This window comes from Vidua chalybeata, chromosome 2, assembly GCF_026979565.1.
Source record: "Vidua chalybeata isolate OUT-0048 chromosome 2, bVidCha1 merged haplotype, whole genome shotgun sequence".
In the NCBI taxonomy this organism is placed as follows: Eukaryota; Metazoa; Chordata; class Aves; order Passeriformes; family Viduidae; genus Vidua; species Vidua chalybeata.
Genome location: NC_071531.1, coordinates 79,885,158 through 79,907,645, shown reverse-complemented (window position 1 = coordinate 79,907,645; position 22,488 = coordinate 79,885,158). Strand labels below are relative to the sequence as shown.

Here is a 22,488-nt window from a genome sequence, read left to right as displayed (position 1 = left end):
AATCTGAATTTTCCTGGCATTCCTAGAGAAGGCCAGGTACAGACTGAATGTGAGCCACCAAAGTGACCTCAATAGTGAGACAGCTACATAACTGTGGGATGTTTAGTTATTTTTAGAAAAGACAGTGCTAAACACTAGCTATGGTACTGTCTGGGAAAGGAGGAATTAGACAAAACTGCAATTCAACTGGCTTCCTAAGGAGGAAGGTTGTACATAAACAGACCCTGTAAGCACATAAGGAAGATAATCATGAGGACATGACTAACAATGAATACACGCTTATCAAAAAAAAAAAAAAATCCTTGTAATACTGGGTCACATTTTGTGACTAGGAATGCAAAGCAATATGTGTCATATGCTATTGACTTAATTCAGGTTTTGGACCTAAAGCATGTGACATTTTCTTACAAAAACAACCACAGAAACATAATCTAACGGAAGATATCTAGAATGAATACAAAACTGGTTAGACAAGAGTAGTGAGAGAACAGCTGTCAATGGCTTCCTGAAAAACTGGAAGGACCAAGTGGTACTCCACAAGGACCAACTCTGGATGTCTGCTACTCAGTTATTTCAGTAGTGACAGTGGTGACAGAGGAAAAAGTGCACGCCTATTACATCTGCAGATAATACTGAGCAGAAAAGGGCTACAAGGGCTGCTAAAACAGGCTGAGAGAGTTGGGGTTGTTCAGTCTGGAAAAGACTTCGGGGAGACCTCATATCACCTTCTAATACCTAAAGGGGTTACAAGAAAACCAGAGTGGGACTATTTAGAAAAACATTTAGTCTTAGGACAAGAGGTAGTAAATTTAAACTGAGAGCAGGTTCAGATTAAGTATTAGGAAAAAAAATTCCTGTGAGCATGGTGAGAAACTGTTACAGGTTGCCCAGAGAAGCTGCGGATGCCTCATCCCCGGAAGTGTTCAAGGTCAGGTTGGATGGGGCTCTGAGCAACCTGGTTTAGTGGAAAGTGGCCCTGCCTATGGCAGGGAGGCAGGAACTAGATGATCTTTAAGGCTCTTTTCAACCCAAACCATTCTGTGATTCTATGATTTTATTAAGTGGAAGAGATTGGCTCAGGAAAAAAACAGGATGCTATTCATCAACTGCATGTGCATTATATGTATGTAGAAACAAGCAACCACACAAATACAGGATAAGAACTGTGAAGCATTAAAAAACAAAAGCAGATCTGGGATGCAAAAGAAAGGCTACAACTTGCACAACACTGAGTTGTCTTGCTCTATTGTATTTATCAAGCTTTATCAGCCGAAATAAATTGTCTTGTGCATCACAAAGGAGAATAGGGTAGAGGGAAAAAAGGGAGAGAAAAAAATAGCAATATGTGAATAAGTCTTTGCTACTAAAGTTTGCTACAAAGTAAAGCAAATAATCTGTTTCCCTCATGTTTGTGGATGAGAGAAGAAGGAATGGACCAAAACTGTATCAAGATAAATTCAATTAGACTCTGTAAAACCCTTATACAAAAATGGTGAAGAATAGATTGCTTAAGGATGTCATGGACTTTCCATTACTGAAGACTTCAAAGAAAAATAAAAGTCAGATACTTGACATGAATGGGGAGAAAATAAGACAATCTCTCATGACTTCAAGTCTTTTTATTCTACATTAAAAGACTGAAAAATAGAGCCAACACTTAACATAAATGTCCTCACATATCCAAAATTTAATCCAACGGCATAACCTTATTAAGGGGGGAACGGAAAGTGGAGATTCTGTAAAGCTGTTCTGAAAGTTTCTTTGTCCTTGATAACAAAGTATCCCTGCAGCAAATGAAAATCCAGAAAGTATCAGCCCCTGGTCAACCCTTGGTTCCTTCAGCTGAAAAAAAAAAAATCAAAAAATAGTAAACAAGAGCCAGAAAATCAGATTTTAACTTTGAATTCACCTCTTTCATATTGGAATTTTCATGCACTTTTAATGTTCAAGTCACAAATGTGACCATTTGTCCTCCTAGAATAAAACTAATCTTGTCCTCATTTTACATTTAGCCAGCAAGCTCAATGTACTTTGTTGTTGTTGAAACTATAAAGCCGTATAAAAATGGCTTTGCAAACAAACCTTCATATGGTTGCAATCCCAGCAGGCCTGGGAACGGAAGGTGTTGCATTGTGTTTGTTATCCAAAAGTAAAACTCAGTTTTGGAGCTTAACTTCATGAAGAAAAACAGTGCTAGTCAGTTATCAGCCCAAAGAAGAGGCACAGCCAGGTAAATAAATCCGCATGGACAAAATCCACATCTGGAGAAGCGACACAACTGGCTTGGCTGTGGAACACAACTGTGAGACAACTGCAGGAAGGCCAGAAAACACATCTGCCACTACTTCTGTGTTTGATACACATGTGCAGCCAACTGGAATTAACTGTTCTACTGGTCTGTGCCAGGCACTTTTTTCAAAGTCAATATTTTGTAAAAAACAATGTCAAATGTGACTGGTAGACCAAGGACTCAATATGAAACTGTGGGCTGTGCCTGTACCCATCCAGTTAAGCTGGCCATCCTTCTCCCCTTCTCCTGTGAGTTCTCTTGTACAGAGTGCTTCAGGAGAGATCTTATGTTTCTGTCTTGCTTCTAAGATGTGTTCCCTTTATAAAGGTTTAGTAAGAATAAATAAACAGGGATTACTGATGACACATCTCCTTAATTCCAACAGAAGCACCAAACCAAATATGGCAAAGTAAAGCAAGAGCGTAGTACACAAAGGAAATTTTTGGCCCACTTGACCTGCTAATACTCCACATTTTAACAGGAAAGGAAGAAAATCAGCAGACAAAAGATTTGCACCATGAACTGTTCCTTCAGCTCTGACAGCTTTCCAGTGAAAAAGTTTAGAGTAATAGCCAGGACATTTGGACTGTATTCTTCAGGGGATTACATCCCTCCATCTATCTCTTCCCAAGCCAGAACATGTCTTTTTTTCTAACTGCACCTGATGCTGACTCATGGACTACTTTGGACACTGCAAAGCCATGAAAGCAGATTAGACAAGGCTGCTTAATTTTTAATTTGCAATTATTAGGTAGAGAGGAATCCAAGTTCTAGTGGCATGTTCTTGGTGGTTTTTTTACTACTTTAGTATACTCATCAACGTCATGTGAACAGTGTTCCTAACTTCATATGGCAGATGTTAATTCTTGGACCTATATAATTTTAATTGTTTGCAATAAAGTTATGAAAACTAGCCAGCTGTGGAAAAGATCATTATGGTTTCAGAATTTTACTTGTAATCCAGGAAGAAACTACAGCAAAAGTTTTACTTTTGTAAGGCAACCACAGTTCAACAAAACTACATCGAAGTCAAGTTATTAACAAGTATGTAAACCAGGCAGTACGTAGCAGCTGCATGGTCTTTCATTCTACCCATTACTTGCTAAAATTTAATTAAATTCATTATTTTCCACTGGCTAATAGAAATACAATATTTTTTTAAAAACAATAGTATTTTACATGTTTCCCCTAAAATACACTGATTGAAGGAGAAAAGTATAAACACTAGTAAAAGTGGAAGAAATTGAAGGTTTATGAAATTACGTAGCTGCATGAATGTGCAGATTCATGGTAAATATGCAAAAAGGACAAGTTTTTGAATAACTGAAAATAAACTACTCTTCAACAGGATTTAGGAAACTGCCAGCATTTGTGAAAAGAGATGATTAGCACTGTATTCAACCAAGAGCTGATGTTTAAAAAAAAAAATATGAAGAAGTCATGTTTTGAATTGATTGTTTCAGTCTACGATGCTGAGAATAAGGAAAGGATTCATGGCAAGGATTAGGATGCTACAAATCATATGGAACATATGAATAGGAGTCTGTTTTAATGTATCAATAGGGGTTTAATTTCTGAATGAGAAGCTTAAGCAAGGGCACATTCTTTTGTAAAATATCCCACGGGTTTCCTAGAATACACAGATGTAGTGACATCCTCACTTCTAACTTTGTTCAATAGGTTCCTATAAATCCTTGATGAATGTTTAATTTAATTCCTAAAAAAAGTAATATATTAATATTTTTTTCTGAGGATAATAAAAATAGAAATAAAGTTCATGACAGAGAGGAACCTAAATTCCCTCAATCTAAGAAGAAATATTTATTAAGGAGAACTGCTTGTAACTTCTTGAAGCTTGCTACTCTGACTGCTATCTGAAACCCTGATTTCCCAGAGAAAAAACAACCCAAAGCAAAACAGCTGGAACACATCCTGAAGATAAAAAATAAATCACTTGCAAGTGAATTCCACACTCAGAAGCCCCAGTCAGTATTTTATACAAACAACAAAACAAACAAAGCCCAGAAGGAGCATTAACATCCTTGGTAACTGGTGTCTACTAATTGCAGAGCATCAGGACAGCTTCAGTGGAAAAGCAGAGCCTGAATAGGATTGTCTGATAAATCAACTACCCTCAAAAACTCCACACAGTATTCTTGACCCTGTAGGTCGCAACCTTTTGCTCCCAAGTCACTCATGCCAAAGGGAATAAAGAGGTTTATCCCATTCTGTTAAGTCCCTGTAATCATTTGTTACAGTTTTAAGTCATCTAGCATTATGTACATAGCAGTTTGGTGAATCATGCTCTTTTCAAACAAAAATTCAACAGATAAAATGGATGTAATTTAAACACCTGTAAGGTAGCCCAAAACTTTAAAAGTTTCATTCCTTTTATATTTAGCTTGTAAGAATTCTATGTAGTAAACAATTTGTAGCAGACAGATGTAATAGCCTCCAATTATGTCTAAACCAAACAAATGCAAATTAATTTACAACAGAAGAAGGTTAAAAATTTATCTAAAGCTCAAATTCACAAAGATGGGAAAAACACATACTGACCACAATTGGGCAAGAAAAACAGGGTACCATCAGAGAGCAGCATAGTCATAAGTATGTCTTCAGATAGTTTTCATTCTCAAATTTCACATCACTAACAGTTTGCTGTCAAATATAATATTTCTTTTATGGTGTAATTTGGCTGGAGTCTGCCAAGTGCACTGTATAAAAATGATTACTTCACCTTATGAATCACTTTTCATCAGCATACTTTTAAATACAGCTGTGAACTTTTGTTCTAGAGAAAAACAACAATTTTACACTGTTGATTTATCTATGATGGAGCAAAGGGTGGAGCCTGGGGATTTCGGATGTTTTGAGGTTTTTTTATATTCACTTATTTGTTCTGTATTTCAAGTATAACTACTTTTATAAATACATTTCAAAATACATAAAAATATGTGCATTGTTAGCTTGCAAAACAACATTATATGGCATTCAGAGATTAATGTGTTTCATAACATGCTTGCGAAAAATTGACCTGGGGAACGCAGCCAAGAGAGTTTTGGGGGTCACACTGCAGTCTGGAATATCACTTTGGACTCCATTAGGAAGAACATTTTAGCCATATTGCTTATCCTACTAGTAATGGTAAGGTCTAAATGCCCTAGAGTCATGTCCTCTTCAAGAGCCACATCTTGCAGAACATGCAGATGTGTCTAAAACTGGCAGTTTGAAAGGACAAAGTAAGCAATGCCTGTCTTAGTCATGTAAGTAAGAGTACTTCATTAATTCTTTTCTCGTTTTTGGATTCATGATCCATCCCTACGGCCCAGAAGAAAACACATGCAAGAAAGTTTAATATAAGGAGCAAAGGAAATTTGATTACAAGCAATCTGCACCAGGAATAGCGTTAGCATTTTCAATGGTGTTTCAGAAAAAGTTTCCATAGTGGTTTTTTTGGTGTTGGTTTATCATGTGCACAGAATTACATTATTACATGAATCTTCTCTGGAAGGTTATCCTCCAAAATGTTGTGTATTCTTATTATCAGGGCAAATATTCCAGAATTAAGACTTTTTGATAGAGGCAAGACACACTGATGTCCAGATAACTAATGAACCCTGTAGCTACAAGCTTGACAAAGCAGCATGTGCCTTGAAGCTTCAGAATATTTAAGTGATCAAGTCATAGAGGCTCTACAGAGCACTTGGTGACACACATTTTAGCTCTCTCTTGAGAAATTGATACAGTTTGATCTAGACTCGGTTCCATACCTTCTTATGCCTTGCAAATGGGTAACAGGGGCTGCAGAACACCCTTCCTCACATGGAAGGCTCACGAAGATGCAAGAGGCTGTGTAGTGGTGGTGTCAAATAAAAAGAGTAGTGCTGCACCTCTTCATTAAACCTACTGGCTTGCCAGGAGAGGTTTCCACAGAGGAGCAGTGCACGTACAAATCTCCTGGTGTTTTGTATATTCAAGCCAGAGAGAGAGGCGATGGAAGAAAAGACATCTTGTATCTTATCAGATTTATCTGCCCTCCTGTAGGATTCAGACTCTCTTACCAGACATGCATATTACAGTTTGTTTTTTGAGGTTTGTATGTAGTTTTTTTCTTGCTGTTCCATCAATACAAAATTTGCATTGCTACAAACAGTAATAACTTTAAAAGTTATACTGAAATTGTGTCCCAAATGAATTTAAACTAAAAATTAACAATCACAGGCTTAAAGAAATATTTGTATCCGAAGGTACCTTATAGCTTATCTAGTTCATACTCTTCTAATTATAGGCAGGGACACCTTCCACTAAACCAGGTTGCCAAGAGCCCCATTCAACCTGGCCTTGAACATTTCCAGGGATGGGGCAGCCACAGCTTGTCTGGAAAACCTGTGCCAGTGCTTCACCGCCCTCATAATAAAGAATTTCTTCCTTCTATCTAATTAAATCCATTCTCTTTCAGCGTAAAGCCATTCCCCCTTGTCCTATCCTTACACGCCCTTGTAAGAAGTCCCTGGAAGGTGCTATAAGCTCACCATGGAGCCTTCTCTTCTCCAAGCTGAACAATCCCATCTCTCTCAGCCTGTCTTCACAAGAGAGGTGCTCCTGCTCTATGATCATCTCTATGAATCCTCTCTGGATTCTCTCCAACAGGTTCACATCTTTCCTGTGCTGGGACCCCAGATCTGGACACAGCACTGCAGGTGGGGTCTCACCAGAGCAGAGCTAAGGGGCAGAATCCCCTGCCTTGCCCTGCTGCCCACACTGCTTTGGATGGTTGGCTTTCTGGGCTGTAAGGGCACATTGCAAGGATACGTTGAGCTTCTTGTCAAACAATATTAACCAACTTTTTGTTCTGAAACATCAAAGCCATGTCTTACACAACTCAGATTTTGAGTATCTGCACACAGTAAGCATTTTTATTGCTACTTTATCTAACTTGCCAGCACATCAAACCATAACTTGATGAACTTCTCTGCCTTACAGGGTTTTTTGTTTGGTTGGTTTTTTTTTCAAAAAATGTTGTTTTCCTTTTTTTGTTATTAATAGTTTTAAAAAATAATCTATACTGAGAAGAGTGCACATAAACAGTTACCCTTTTAGAGACAAGGAAAACACCAGACTTTTAAATGCCCTTTATTATTGGTTAGACAGGGTTTTTTTTTTATCATCCCCATTCAACTTCAACAGGAGAGTGGCAAAGTTGTTTAAAACCTGTTAGGCTAAATCAATTTTGTTTTTTTCATGAACAGTTAAAGCAACAATTTTTTCCAGGAGCAAATGAATTCACGGAGCATGATTCCTGGGAAATGTGCAGAGCAATCATATTCCATGAGTGCAACACCCTCAGAGGTCTACAAAGGCCTGAGTTCATCCAGGAGCATGTGATCACCAGCACACCTGTCTTGTCTACACAACTGCCTATTGTTATGAAAAAAACAGAATCTGCTGTATGTTTGGGACCTTTATGCTTTTACAAATATGACCAAAACTGCCTCTAGGATTCAAAGCTTCCTTCGGAAAGAGACTGGCAGAAACACAAGGGAGTGCTGCAGGTAACATCCTTTAAAAACCAGGTGAAACACAGTCAGGATTTCACTTGACTAATACATGAGGTCTTAGAGTTATCTCCTCTGATAGAAATGATGTCTGTTAAAAGGCTAACCTGAAAAAGATACATTGAAGAAAAACAAGCTTTCACCGACTCTTATCTTTTTCACATCTCATCATCTGTTTTTGCGGGAAGTTTCTATTAACATATGTTCACAATATGAATTTCAAAAGTCGCATATTAAATTCAATCCATTATATTTTGAAATGGAGATTCTCATATATCACTTTTTTACCCTTTTTTGCCCTCAGATTGCCCCATTCTGCCAGCATAAAGCAGCTCAAATTTAAATACACAATGAATTTGAAAATCACACCATTTGTTGATTAAAATCTCATTAAATGAGCAGTTTTAAAATTTACATGAGTCATTTTTCTTAACAGATATACCACAGCTACAGTGTTTTCTCTTTTGCAAAACATTCAAGGAAACACCACAAAATTATATAAAGCCAGAAGAAAGTACCATAGAGTTTGTTTGCCAGATTGCCTTAATCAATGCTTTAATGAATTGTGATTATTTGAGCTGTAAGTGCTTTACAAAGAAAACCCACACTCCATAATACATTTATGCAAAAATCTAACTGTGGATGTTTATATAAATTAAATATAATGTACATTATAAATTACTCCTCAGACTCCAGTGTTAGCTGAAAAACCAAAATATTGCACCAGCTTGCACATCTATTCATTTATGTAAACCAAAAGAATTATTCACTTTACTGGCAAAAACTGACTCATTTCTCCAAGATGGGTCTCAAAAAAAAATCAGAAAATATAACAATGGAAAATTAGCTGTTGGATGCTGGTTCTTTGGTATTATTTGAAAAAAGGATTTTTCTCAAGGTTAGCTGAGAAAGAGCTTGTCAGTGACTTTTATGTCACAACATAAAAGCAAACATTATGAAGACCATATTTCATTTGCAGGTAAGACCAGAATGAAACAGTAAAGCATTACAATTTGGGACATTCACATTTTTCTCATTCTTAAATGAGGTTCCCAACATCAGAGAAATCTACCTTTTTTTTCACTGTTGATTTTTTTAAATGGCGCTTTTTAAACTGGAGAACATCTGGTGGGCCACCCTATCATTCAACAGGGCATGCCAGAAAGGCATGGAATTTCATTAAATTTTGTCAAATTCCTTTATGAAACAAAGTCACCAATGATACACATATAAATTTTCACACACACTTTTTTTTTCTGGTCTTGTCCTTTAGTAGAGGTACCTGTACCGAGGGATACAATTTGTTAGATGCTGTGCCCACACTGTGGCAACACAGAGACATGGCTGGAAGAAGATTGTACTGCAGGATCATACCCATTACCTAGAGTAAGCAAACTTAATGCTCAGCAAGGAACCACACTTCTGATAAGCAAATCTTCTTATTCCTTATTCCGAAAACTCATCAGACTTATTTGCTGTAAAACCTTTCACTAAGGAAGATGTGAAAAGAAAGGGAAATTAAAAAGTAGATTTTCCTTCCCTAAGCGTTCTGCTGGCCTCAGCAGGCAGCTCAGTGCTCAGTTGAATCTATTTAGATTTAAGAGACATAAAAGATGGCTTCAGATCTGGGTGGTCTGTGTAATGTCCAAGAATATATGAATTGGCTCACCTCCAAAATAATATTTTGCTGCTTTCTTTTCCTCAAACAATAAATTACATCCACTTTTGCAATAAAATCACAGGGTAGTGTCTGACAGTACTGTTCCTCCACATCTACTGCTGGGTGTGTATCGCTGACATCCACCTGCCTCTTCCATTTAAGATAGCAGATCACTTCAGTAAAACTATTATTACAACTGGATGAGCAGATATAAAGTCAGAAGGCACTGGTTTTATATAGTTTCATAAACAGATCAAAAGTCTTTTTTTCATCATGCCCTATGGAGAGAAAAAAAAAAAAAAAAAGGCAGCTCTCCCTCTGTAAAATTAGCTATGTGCAAGGTGTAGACAGAACTCTGCTGAAGCCAGGAAAAATCTGACAAGGAAGAAAAGAGCTGTGAAACTGAGTCGTGCCATAAATCGCTGAAGAAATCAAAATATCAGGCTACTACCTTCTGTAAGATATTTTCTGTCATGAAATCATATTTTCAATAATATGAACATCTGTGTAGTGCTTCAATCATCTTCACAGCACCTCAGGCTTATTTAACACTACATGAGTTCCTAAGCGTAATCCAAAATTAACATTCCATCCAATCCAATCTTGTCAAGTCATACCACACTTCTAATTATGTATCTTATAAATACACTGGTTTGAATTTCTGTTTTATATTTCATAGTTCCCAATTATAACTGATTTTTAACACAGGAAACAATTCTGTAGTCCTAGTAAGCGTTAAGAGAATATTTTATCCTTCTGTATTACTGGTATTTCCAAGGTAAATCTGCTAAATAGAGTATTTAATTTTCTGAGACCAAAACCCACATTATGTCACCTTCAACTGTGTGGTAAGTATCCATATTAAACCATTAAAATCCCATGCTGCCTGACAACCACCAGTCAAACATTATATTTAAAGAAACACTGTCATGGACTTATCGTTTAAAAAAATAGTGTTTGGTGGAAGAATGAGGAATTTACCTAAAATCTGTTACCTTCTACAAGCATGTCAACAACACTTACCTTGACTTGTGCTGCATCTTTCCACTGGCATCCACTAACAGGTCAATTTCACCCTATGCTTTTCAAGCAGCTTTGAAACCCAAACAACTTAAATTTAAATGCACCAGAACAGCGCCTGCTCTGAGATCTCCAACCACACCCATGCAGCAATAGCACTGCTGGGTATTCACCAACCATGCCATTGCCAGAGACCACAGCAGGCCATGCACATGGTCTGTGTGCCACAGACCACAGCTGTCCATGAGGGACTCCAGTTGAGCCTAACAGAGGACTCTCTGGATGCCTCCACTCAGATCATCACCACTGACAACACTCACTTCTTCAATACCAAGGAATTTCCCACCCCTGAAAGGGATAGGGTAGCCTTGCAGGAAGGCTTCTACGTGGCTTCCTCTATATTTCCTCAACCTACAGCAGTCAGGCTTTAACTAAGTTAATAATGTTTTCTCCTAATTGCTTCAAAGATGGAAAGGGAAATTCCTTCTCTTCCATTCCCCAAAGAAGGATTCAGAACCTTTCACAGCATGGACTACTCAGGAACCAGCTCTGTCACAACTGAATAGATGCTAGATCAACTGTAGATCCTACATGTATATCCTAGGTTCATGACCAGCCATACCCCCAACCATTATCAGACTGGTTTACACACGACAGGGCCTCATACAAAGACTGCTCCTGTTTCTTGTGACTACAGCAGATCCGTGGAGGTTGGTTTGCACCTTCACAAGACACGCTTCACACTCTAAGTGCCATACTCTGCCATTTAGAAGGCACCACTTGAGCATCTTCCTCCAAGGAACGGGGCAAATGCTTGTTTATTAGCAGAATTGAAACACATCATGACCTTAACAAAACAGTAAGTTTGACATTCGTTGTCCCCCTGCCCCCAACTACACAAGCTATCATTTTTCCATCTTCCAAGACTCTGCAGAGATAGGAGAGCAAGGAGCTATGTCCTTGGCTCTGGGGAAGGAAGGCAGGTCAGTACAGAAGGCCTGTGGCACAGACCTGGCTCTAACAGGCACCCCAGCCACACAGTCCCACCTTGCAAGTACAGAGCAAGGGCTCACAAGCAGTGGCCTCCCAGAAGACTGGGAGGGATTTTTCTGCAAGCACCTTCTAGCACTGAGACTTCAACTCAATGAAGGAATGAGACCTCCTGTGGGGCAGGAAGATGGAGGTGGGGGGAGATCAGTCACCCATGATTTGCACTCTGCTGCCAGGTCTCCAGCTGGGTTAAGCATTGTGTGACAGACCTGAAATCCTGATCAAGTCCTTGATTTATGTTTTGGCATGCTTCACCAGTGCTTCTCAGCAGGACTGGATGAATCATTGATCTGTTCCAGTACAATGATTTCTATGTATGCTCATAACCTTGGAAGAATCTGTGTAACATTTGAACATGTGTTTAGCTTGCTCAATGCTCAGTTTTAAACACTGAATTTTATTCGAGTTGCTCACTTACCTTATTCTGCACATTAAAAAAAAAAAAAACAAATTTTAGAAAAAATACAAATATTTTAGAAAAAATAAAAATTTTTTAGAAAATACAAATTTTTATTAAAAAATATAATCATCTCTTAGATCTTAATTTAGGCCTGAATTTAAACATTTTGTGAGATAAACAGTTCATACTGTATCAGACAGTAAAATAAAATCCTTAACCTCAGAAAAGCTTGATTTAATTACTGAATTAAATAAATGTAGCAAGAGAGACAGCTAGTCCTTGAGCATTCTTCCTGAATTCTGTCTCAACCACGCTCATGCAGGTCAGACACAGCCAGTCATACACAAATGACAGTAACTGCAACTGCCAATGCTCAGAGAGCTCGAAGAACTCTCTAGCCTTGCACAGCCAGGAGCCCACTGACATCACCTTTTAAAACAAACGCAAAAAAAAAAAAAAAAAAAGTATAACGATCCAAAGAAATTTCCTGTTATTCTGCTCAAGAGAAAACCCCCATCCCTTGTCCTTCACATATGGAGGACAACATCAGCATTTTCCAGGCTCAGGACATATTTTCTTAATGAGCATTACAGACAGATTTCCAAAGCTGTAACTTGTGAGGCCTTTGGAGCACCAGGAGCTCCAGACTCCTCAGGGGTCCCTGATCTTCCCTTCACAGGTGGGTGCCACAAGGCTGAGGACCAGAGCTGCTCTGCTTCCCACCTGCCACTTCACTGACTCTGGAAAGACTTGAGTTTGCAGCCCTACTTCCCCTTTGGTTTTCCTCAAATTAAGCTCAATTTGATCCTTACAGCTCCATTTCATGTCTAATGTACCACCTTAAGCAACTCTGGCAGTTAGTATAAGGGAGAGACAATTACCTAGTTACAGAAGTACTATACACAATGCAAACAATTCTTTCCTCTATATATCCAAGAATGCCTGAGGTTTTATAGGGTGTTACTTAGGAAATATTCATTACACAATTATGCAAAGAAAACAATGAATATTTTGTTTAACTGAGTCTTGCTCAAGCTGGAGGGAACCAACGTATTCACCATCAACTACCAACTTACTTGACTGTGAAAACTAAGCAACTTCTTCCTCTTTGTTAAACATCCACATCAGAAACCACCTGAGATTATATCAGATTCAATATCCAATTCCCAAGAGTTACTTTTAAAACACCAGGCAAATGAATTCAGGCAATATTCCACTTCAATAATTTTTTAATAAATAAATCTAAAAAAGTGCTTATATATTATTTTAACAAATAACAGTAAAGAATACTTTAACTAAAAAGAAAATGAAAATAATTATTTAAATAATTATTTCTCTTTCCACAACTTTTTTTTTAGTTGCTAGCATACTCAATATCAAAACAGTTCTTAAAAATCAGGAAATGTCATTGTAGAACTACAACATCTGATGTTTAAAAAGAAAAAGGAATTTACTGTTAAGTCTTTAAAAACCTTAAATGAACATTAAGTGGCAATGCCTTTTGAAACACTATCATGCAATGGCACTAAACGACAGACGTAGTTAATTAAACTTTCTTTTTCTTTTACCTGTCTTTATCTTTAAAGCTGCAATTCTCACACAACACTAAATAAATGATATGAAAATTGCAACTCAAAAAGGACATTTGAGTGCACATTTTAAAGTAATGGTACTTGAAAACTTTTAGGTAAATAGGAGATTTCTGGAAAACCTTTGTCAATATAAAAATGGAGATGAGGTTATCTATCTTCTACCTACCAAGATATCTAAAACAAGATATCTGCACCAAATTAGATCTGACATAAGATGAAAAGAGCAAAGCACAGGAGAAGAGATGCTAAGCAGAAGAGGGAAGGTGTTGGGTTCTTGAGATGAATGTCAAGTATGCCAGGTAATCATTTCCAGCTAAGTGGAAAAAAAAAAAAAAAAAAAAAAAAGCTCCAAAAGCTCACTCTACCCAGTGGCAGAGTAAGAGCTATGTGTAACTAGCACCCTGAGGTTTACCAGCAGACTAGCGGCACACTGTGTGCCAAGGAGCACTTGTGGAAGTGAGAAATTATCCTACATTGCACACACCTTAAAGCCCTTGAGACCTGAATTGATTTTATCTCTACATTATCAGACACCTTCTGAAATGCTAAAGGGTGTGGGGGCTTTTTCTTCATTCCCTGCTTTTGCAAATAAAATAAAATTACAGAAAAATCACAAGCCTACCAGACCATCTCATTTGGGGAAAGGAAACCTCCAGGACTGATCTAATGGACATAGGATACCCTGTACAGAATTAAGGGTTAAACATTTCCAGTTTCCTGAAAAGCCCCTCTAAATAGATGACTTCTTTATGTGTAATCTGTAGAACAGAGAAGAAAAGACTGGAAAAAACAAGACCACGCACTTAAGTATTTGCAAATCTCATCTTGGTGCTCTGAGAATTTAAAACACCAACTCTTCCCTAACATGGAATCTTAAGTTATTTCAAGTAATAGAGGGCTTCTGAATATATACATACATATACACAAAATATAATACTTATATACAAACTATTTTTGCTCAAAGTCAAAGAATAGTTTCAGCTGAAGTTGTGATTTACAAGGAGGAATGGAGAGGTACCAATTAGAGGGCAAATAACAGAAATGCACATTTTAAATCTAATTTAGCAGAAAGCAGTCAACCAAATAGTTCCCAGATCCTAAAACATACCATCACAGCTTTGGTTGTTTTCCAAAATCTTGTTTACTTTATATTAAATTAATATAGTAATATAAATTAAAGTCTTAAAATGCATGTGCAGATCCAATGCCAGAGGACCTCTTTAAAATTACAATTGAAATGGAACTGAAAGTGCAGGCATTTCCACTTTTGAGTACATTATTTAATGAGACTAAGAATATTCAAAAGAAAATTTACTTTATATTCATTTTCTCTTTCCTGAGAAATGCTGCATTTTTCTTTAATGCCTCTCATTGAAACCTAGATAACTGCTTGTCAACAGATACATGTGAGCACAAATGTGCATATCAGTCACAGTGTTATCTATAATTCTGAGTACCAGGTGGCATGTTCAACATTCTATTAATTGCTGCTATGCTACTTGATTGCAAGGGCACTTTAAAGAGGGATATGCACAGAATTATGCATAAAATTAGTCTTTTGTATTTTTAAAGTTAATAGTAGCTGTCTGTGAATTGAATGTGTCTGAAATAAGGGCGCGCTGAGAGGCCAAGATGCAACAAAGAAGCACCAGGCTGCTTTTGTAAATCACAAGAATAACTCCTGGGTAAGTTGCTCTATGCTTCCTAAAGACAACTGACAGCAGATTAACAGTGAACCTACTGTAAATGATCACATCTTCAACTTTAGCTTATCAACTTTAGCTTATCAAACATAAAATGCAAGCAAATGTTCTTTATATTGCCAAAGAAAAAAGCAGGGATAATGGTTAAGAAACTCAAATAATTTATTCCTGCACTTTCCCTTTATGTTCATCACTCTTAAAACACACTCAAGCACTTTATAACACCCAATAAAACATTTTGATAGTGGTCTAGAGCAGTCAATGGTTTTACATTTTATTCAATATGATTTCCATTGTATTTCTAATATGACTCTTTAGACTAGAACTGCTTGGGTGGGTCGTGCTGATATAACTCAAACTGACACTGCCCTGTCACCTACTCACAGCACACTCAGTACAGTCAAAACATTCACAGTCTTATCAGAAGCCACAAATAAAGCCCCAAACCTCTCAAACTATTTGAAAGCTTTGCTTTCAGCACAAGGCTTACCCTTTGTTTGTCCCTGTGAGAAGAGATGCATCAGCAAGAAATTATCAGTAACCTGTCAGTCTTTATTACAGAGTGACAACAGAGGATAAGTTAAATTCCAATTTCCAATTTTAAGTCAGCTTTGGAAGGTGACACATGCTGAAAACCTAATAGTGCTACCTTCTAGTTGTGTCTAATGTTTAACTTTTCTAAAGGACAGGGACAAATCAAATCACTTTCTTATCTTATTTTATCAACTGATCTTTATAAAATTAGAAGAATGAACTCAAAGCAGAATTTCAGAAAGAAGCTTTTCTATTTATTTATACATTCTGGTTTCAAGCATTTTATCACTTCAGTTTTTCCTCAAGTGCTATAGGCAGTTATCTCTTTAGTTAAGTCTTCATACAGCAACAGAGTGAGAAAAGATATTCTAAACCAGGAAATGAATAATTGGAAAAATCTGAAGTTCCTTGGTATTTCCATCACACAATTGATGAGATTTCAAGATTTCAAAAGCCTTCTATAGCAGCTGCTAAATAAAGACCTGCGCTACAATCATGTATCTTTTCTTTCTTTCTTCAGGAGACCTTGCACTCCTGGAAGAAATGCATACAAACATGGATAGAGACCCAGCCTATGACAGCTATCACACGTTCACATTGCATGAAGCCACAAAGGTGTTCCAGCACATCAAAGGTGTCCTCAACACATCATCTTCCTCTCTACAGCTGACCTTTGGTTGCTTCAGTGGCATATTTATTTTGCCAGCCGTCCTTCCTCAGAAATTCTACCACTAAATACAATCTACTGTTCTTTGGCACCTAGGCTATTTCCAATAGATTCTCTTTTAGGAGTGATGGCTCATGCCTTATGCAAGAACAGTTCCTGCAGGGAGCAGAAATCACTGTTTTTTAAAAATCCAATATAAATACCAAAATTTCCATGTTAGTTCGACACCAGCCATTTAGTCTCCATGTATGAATGCCAGCCCACTTGAGTTCTCCTGCGCTTGGAATCAACATGCACTCTCAGGGATAGGGTCATAATAACACTTGAACTTAGACCACAGGTTATATAGAATAATGACATAAAATTACAGAATAAATTTCAAATAGCCATCAACTTTTCCATGAAAAACAAGGACTGCAGCTCTACCCTTTATGTCAACCCTGGTCATCAAACCATCCCTCACTATTTGGTGAGTATTAATATTAGAAAGTTTCTCAAATATAATTATTTCTAACCCATGTCCAGACCCTGCAATTTTAGACTATTACTCCTTTTGCTTTTTACCCAAAAGAAAGTTCTTTATTCTTGTCCTCATTACAGAAGTACTGCACACATGAGAGACTATGATCAGCTTAACATCTTTCTAGAGTAAACAAAACATTTCAAGTAATTTTAAGTTTCTCAAACAATGTGGTCTATAAATGTCTGATCACTTCCATTGTGCTCTGGCTCTGCACAATGTGTCCATGTATAGATAATTTTGTTACTGCAGCTGACATTGCTGACACTAAGGAGAGATCAGTGGTAACTTCACATGCTTTGTATGCTGCACTCTTATTTATATCATCATAGAATCAGAGAATGTTTTGGCCTGGAAGGGACTTTAAAGATCGTCTACTTCCAACCTGACTGGGAGGGGACATCTTCAATTAGACCAAGTTGCTCAAAGTCCCATCCAGCCTGGCCTGGAACACTTCCAGGGATGGAAGTGCACTCAGTCTCATTGATAAAGACCACTAACAGAGTTATGTTCCAAGACAGAGCTGTGAGGGACACCACTCATCACCGGCCTCCAACTGGACACAAAGCCATTGATGACAACTCTCTGGCTGTGTCCATCCAGCCACCAGCCACATACACCCAATTAAAATTGCTGTTTTCCACATCTCTCGGTGCTTTGACTAATGTTCAGGTTGCCATCTAATTCCTACACACTGCTATGAAGAGCTGTTACCCACAAAGAGGTTCAAAATTCTCCATCCGTACAGTTGATTCTTTCTTCTAAAGTACAGAACTTTCCACCAATTTGCATTGTATATTTTGGGAGTATTTTCCAATTTGCCAAATTGCTCTGAATGACATATTCATTAAAACTGTGGAAAAAGCCAGACATCTTGGAAGACAGGTTTGGTCTTATTGTTCAACAACTTAATAATGATCAGGATGATTACTAAGAGCTTGATATTAAATCTGTGGATGGAACCAATATTATTCCTTCCACTCTGATGGTAAATTCAGTACTCAGGTTTTTCAGCCAGTTTTAAGTAGGAGGGTTTTTTTCTACAATGTACTTTCTGGCCATTCCTATGAGAATGTCACATGAGAGTCTGTCTCAAGATTTACTGAAGATACATGATATCCTCTATTACTTCTGAATCAACGAAGCCTCTAATCTTCACAGAGGGAAGCCAGATTGACTTGACACAATTCATTCTTCACCAATAACTGTGCACACTGTTATTCACCTCCTTGTTTCTTCGAAGTGTTTTCAAAGAGTGCATTTGAGGAATCATGCCAGAATTTTTGACATTTGTATGATCCTGGGCTAAACAATGCTGTAATGTCTCATTGAAAAAAAATAAATATGTTTTCATTCAAATTCATAGGGAAAAACCTCCAGCATATCAGAAAATTACTATTTAAAACACCTAAGATATCCCACCTACTTAACAAAACAGACTTAAATATAAAATGCATTTATCTTACAGCTTTCAGCAAATACTCAAATATGACTGTTCTAACTTAAATTTTTTTCAGGGTTTTCCTCACTTCCATATCAAACCATGACATATCTACTTATATTGTCTTATTAATATATGATTATCTTACTTCTTAATTATCGTATTCACACCATAAGTGAAATCCAAGTTTTTTTACAAGTTAATTAAAATGAAACATAGTCTCACTTGATTATGAGAACCATGGTTTGTTTGGTATTAATGTAAGAGTAGAGTCAGAATCTGAATTAGAGTTTATTATTATATTAATCAGATCTGGTTTGTTCATGGTAAGGTTTATTTAGGCAAAAAATCTAAGACTAGAGACCTTTCCTCATTATGGTTTCTAGTCAATGTATCAAACATATGAAAGAGAATAAAGAATGTCTCATTCTTTAGAGTATTTGAAATGGCCCATAAAGTCTCAGTTTCACAGAAGAAACTGGTTTTTCTTGCAGCAGTTTCTTTTTCTGTGAAATTGAGACTTTATGAACTGAAGCATGTCTGTGAAAATCATCTATGACATAATTTATACTCTTCAAACCAAATAAGCAGATGGTAGAATGAAGAACTATGTAAATCAATGTTTATAAAGTAGCAGACATTTGACAGACTTCAAATTATGTCCAGGGTACACTGATAGATGCCATTATCCATTACTGTGCTTTCTCTGACATTTTATCTAAGGGCCAAAAGCCAAAAGAAAGACCACAAGCATCTAACCACAAAGTAGCTCTTATTTTCCTATTCTAGTCAGCAATTAGCTCACAGGAACAGAATTTCAAGTATTTCCAATGCCTGTAGTTAAAAATATGCCTTTTTCTAAAATGAAATACAAATGTCATATGCTAAAAGCCATATTTGGGTATTTGGGACTGCAGTCTTTGGACTACAAATATATATTCAATTTGCACAGTAGTTAAATGTAAAATATTTGATCACGTGCAACCCTTACATAAACAGAAAGATTGTTTATTTTTAAAATACCTACCAAAACATGTAGACTCTAATGTAATGTAATTGCCTTCTGCTTTTCATGAAATGGAGATTTTCTGCCCTGTCTGCTATCAAATCAGAAACATGTGATGAGTGTGAGTTACCAATTCAGGACTTGTATTTCATGACCACACTGGTATCTGCAACCACTCAGTCTTGCCACAAAAGACTGTAGCAATCAAATAGACACAGGTAATATTCAAATGACAAGCAGGGATTTCTGAACTCTATAGTCATCTTGTAAACATTATATTAATTTCCTGATGTCACTCTCCTTTCATAGGTGGATTTTGCTAATACATTGATGGCTCTTAAATTTTTCCTAACTGCTACTCAAAGGGATCTCTCTTTCTTTAATGTCAGGGGAAAATGTTCTTTTCTAATTAAACAAGCAACTACACAGACCCTCAGCTCAGCAAAACTATTAGGTAACTATTTTTAAGAGAGCAGCAGCAGCAAAACCAGGAAGAACTGATAGGCAACAAATGGGCAAAAGAAATTAAGCTGAGCTGGCACAGCAAAGAAAACAAGAGGAGTAAGGAGAACAGAATGTGTTGATGATAATTTCCTTCTCCAAGTGATAGAGGAACCAACGAGGACAGGAGCTATGCTGCACTATTCTCACCAAGACAGGACTGGTGGGGGATGTGAAGCTCAAGGGCAGCCCGGGCTGCTGTGACCATAAAGTAGTGGGGTTCAAGATCCTTATGGCAGCAAGGAGGACACACAGCAAGCTCAATACCCTTCAGGAGAGCAGACTTTGGCCTCTTCAGGGATCTGTTTTGTATAATACCATGGGATAAGGTCCTGGAGGCCTTAAGAAATCTGGCTGATATTCAAAGATCATGTCCTTCAAGTTTAGGAGTGATGCATGCCAAAGAGGAAGTTCAGCAAAAACGCCTGGAGGCCTGCATGGATGAACAAAGTGCTCCTAGGCAAACTCAAACAAACAAACAAAAAGCCTACAGAGGATGGTAGCAAGGACACATAGCCTGAAAGAAATACAGAGAAATTGCCTAAGCAGCCAGGGATGAGGTTAGGAAAGAGAAACCCCTGAGAGAATTAAATCTGGCCAGAGACACCAGGGGCAACAAGAAAATGTTCTGTAGGTACACTGGTGATAAAAAGAAAACAAGGGGAAATGTAGGCCCTCTCTAGAAGGAAATGAGAGACATGGTTACATGGCATTTGGAGAAAAATGAGGTATTCAGTGACCTTTTTGCCCTAGTCTTCATCATCAAGTGCTCCAGCAACATCGCCTGAGTTGCACAAAGAAAAGTCAGGGACTGGGAGATGGAAGAGCCATCTGGTATAGGAAAAGATAAAGTTCAAGACCATCTTTGGAACCTGAAGATGCACAAATTCATAGAACCTGAGGAGATTCATCCACAGATCCTGAGGAAACTGACAGATGAAGTAGCTAAGCCACTTTCCATCCTATCTGAGCAGTTGAGCAAGTTCCCAGTGACTGGAAAAGGGGAAACAAATTTCCCACTTTTAAAAAAGAAAAAAAGGAAGATCCAGGGAACACAGGCCAGCCAGTCCCACCTAAGTGCCTGGCAAGATCATGGAGGAGATCCCCCAGGAAACTATGCTAAGGTACATGAAAGACAAAGTGGTGACTGCTGAGAGCCAACATGGCTTCGCTAAGGGTAAATTATGCCTGACCAATCTGGTGGCCTTTCACAATGGTGTTACAGTGGATAAAGTAAGAGTGAGTGATGTCACCTGCCTGGACTTGTGCAAAGCATTCAACACTATCCTGCAAAATATCCTTGTCTCTTGCCTCCTTCTATGGTTCTATATAATATATACTTCCTACCTAATTCTCTGGCAGCAATTCTGTACCATGCCCCACTTTTCAAAGTTAAATTATGTCCTGTAACAAGAATGCAGGAGAGATAGCCTTGTGATTTAAGAACTAGACTGGAACTCTATGGCTCGAAGGCACACAAATTTTGTCTCTGACCTTTGGCGGAAGACTTAAATCTTCTCCTTTAGTACTCTCTATGTAAAATGTAAAGTGTCTCAAATGTATGTAAAAGGGTAAGCCAATAAGCTGCCAAATCTTTACTATACAGTACCCACATAAGAAAAATCATACAGAAAAATTATTTTACATAAGGAAGAAAAAAACCTATTTGCTTGTAGTGCTGGCAAAAAAAACATAGATAAAATACATCTAACAGTTCTGAAATCCTGCAAAAATACAAGACAATCCCTACATCCTGTGAATGGATCTTTTTAGCAGTGGGATTAAAGCAACCAGAAATCTTGTCTGCACTGTACTTCCACTCACAGAGCTTGGTACTTTAATGCCAGGATCAAAGACAGAAATCGAATCTGTGAACCTCAATTGCTTTTTCATCATCTGACTTGTAATATCAGCCTTGTTCTGGCCAGTGCCTGGGAGCTACAGGGGTGATGTGAGATACTGCCAGTGATCACATCCCCACAGAAGGCATTCCAGGGCAGCTGGGACGCCGAGGTCCCCAGCAGCCACAAGCAGTTTATTCTCAAAGCCTGAGAACCAGAAGCTATTTCCTTTCTTTTATTTTGCATTTAAGGATGACAGGAAGATGATAAACAGCCAAAGCCCAGACACATCAATATGCTAGCAGTACAAAAGCCCTTTGTGATTGACTGACAAAACCTAAAGACAGGGAGGAGACCCTCTTTTTCTTCCACTGGGGATGGCTCTGGACAGAGACGCCTGAAATTTTAGCCCTCAAAAGCTTCTCCTGTTACCACCAGATCACCTTGCAGGTAAACACTTTCCTGGTTCATTGAGTCACTGTTACGTGTCTGAAAAAGAATGTCCACTGAAAAGTGATAATGGTGGAAAAATACTCCCTATTGTACAGCCGTAATTCTTGTACTGCTTGTCTGCAGGCAACGTATTTCCTCTCTTGAGGAGGCTGTGCAACTGGATCCAGCTACATGTAAAGCAATCTGTTAAAACAAGGACAAGATTTACTGTTGGAAAGAAAATGTTTAAATACATTCCAGGAACCTATGTAC

The 22,488-nt window shown here is 37.8% G+C and overlaps 1 protein-coding gene and 1 long non-coding RNA gene across 2 annotated transcripts in view; both read right to left on the bottom strand.

Moving 5' to 3' along the window:
- Positions 1-22,488, bottom strand: part of TMEM135 (transmembrane protein 135) — a 158,043-nt gene that overhangs the window by 27,019 nt on the left and 108,536 nt on the right. The window lies entirely within an intron of this gene.
- LOC128784125 (uncharacterized) lies at positions 1,600-21,032 on the bottom strand. The gene is made up of 2 exons (XR_008429368.1): positions 19,463-21,032; positions 1,600-1,842 (listed from the first exon to the last, which is right to left on the bottom strand). It is a non-coding gene; the product is annotated as an uncharacterized LOC128784125 (long non-coding RNA).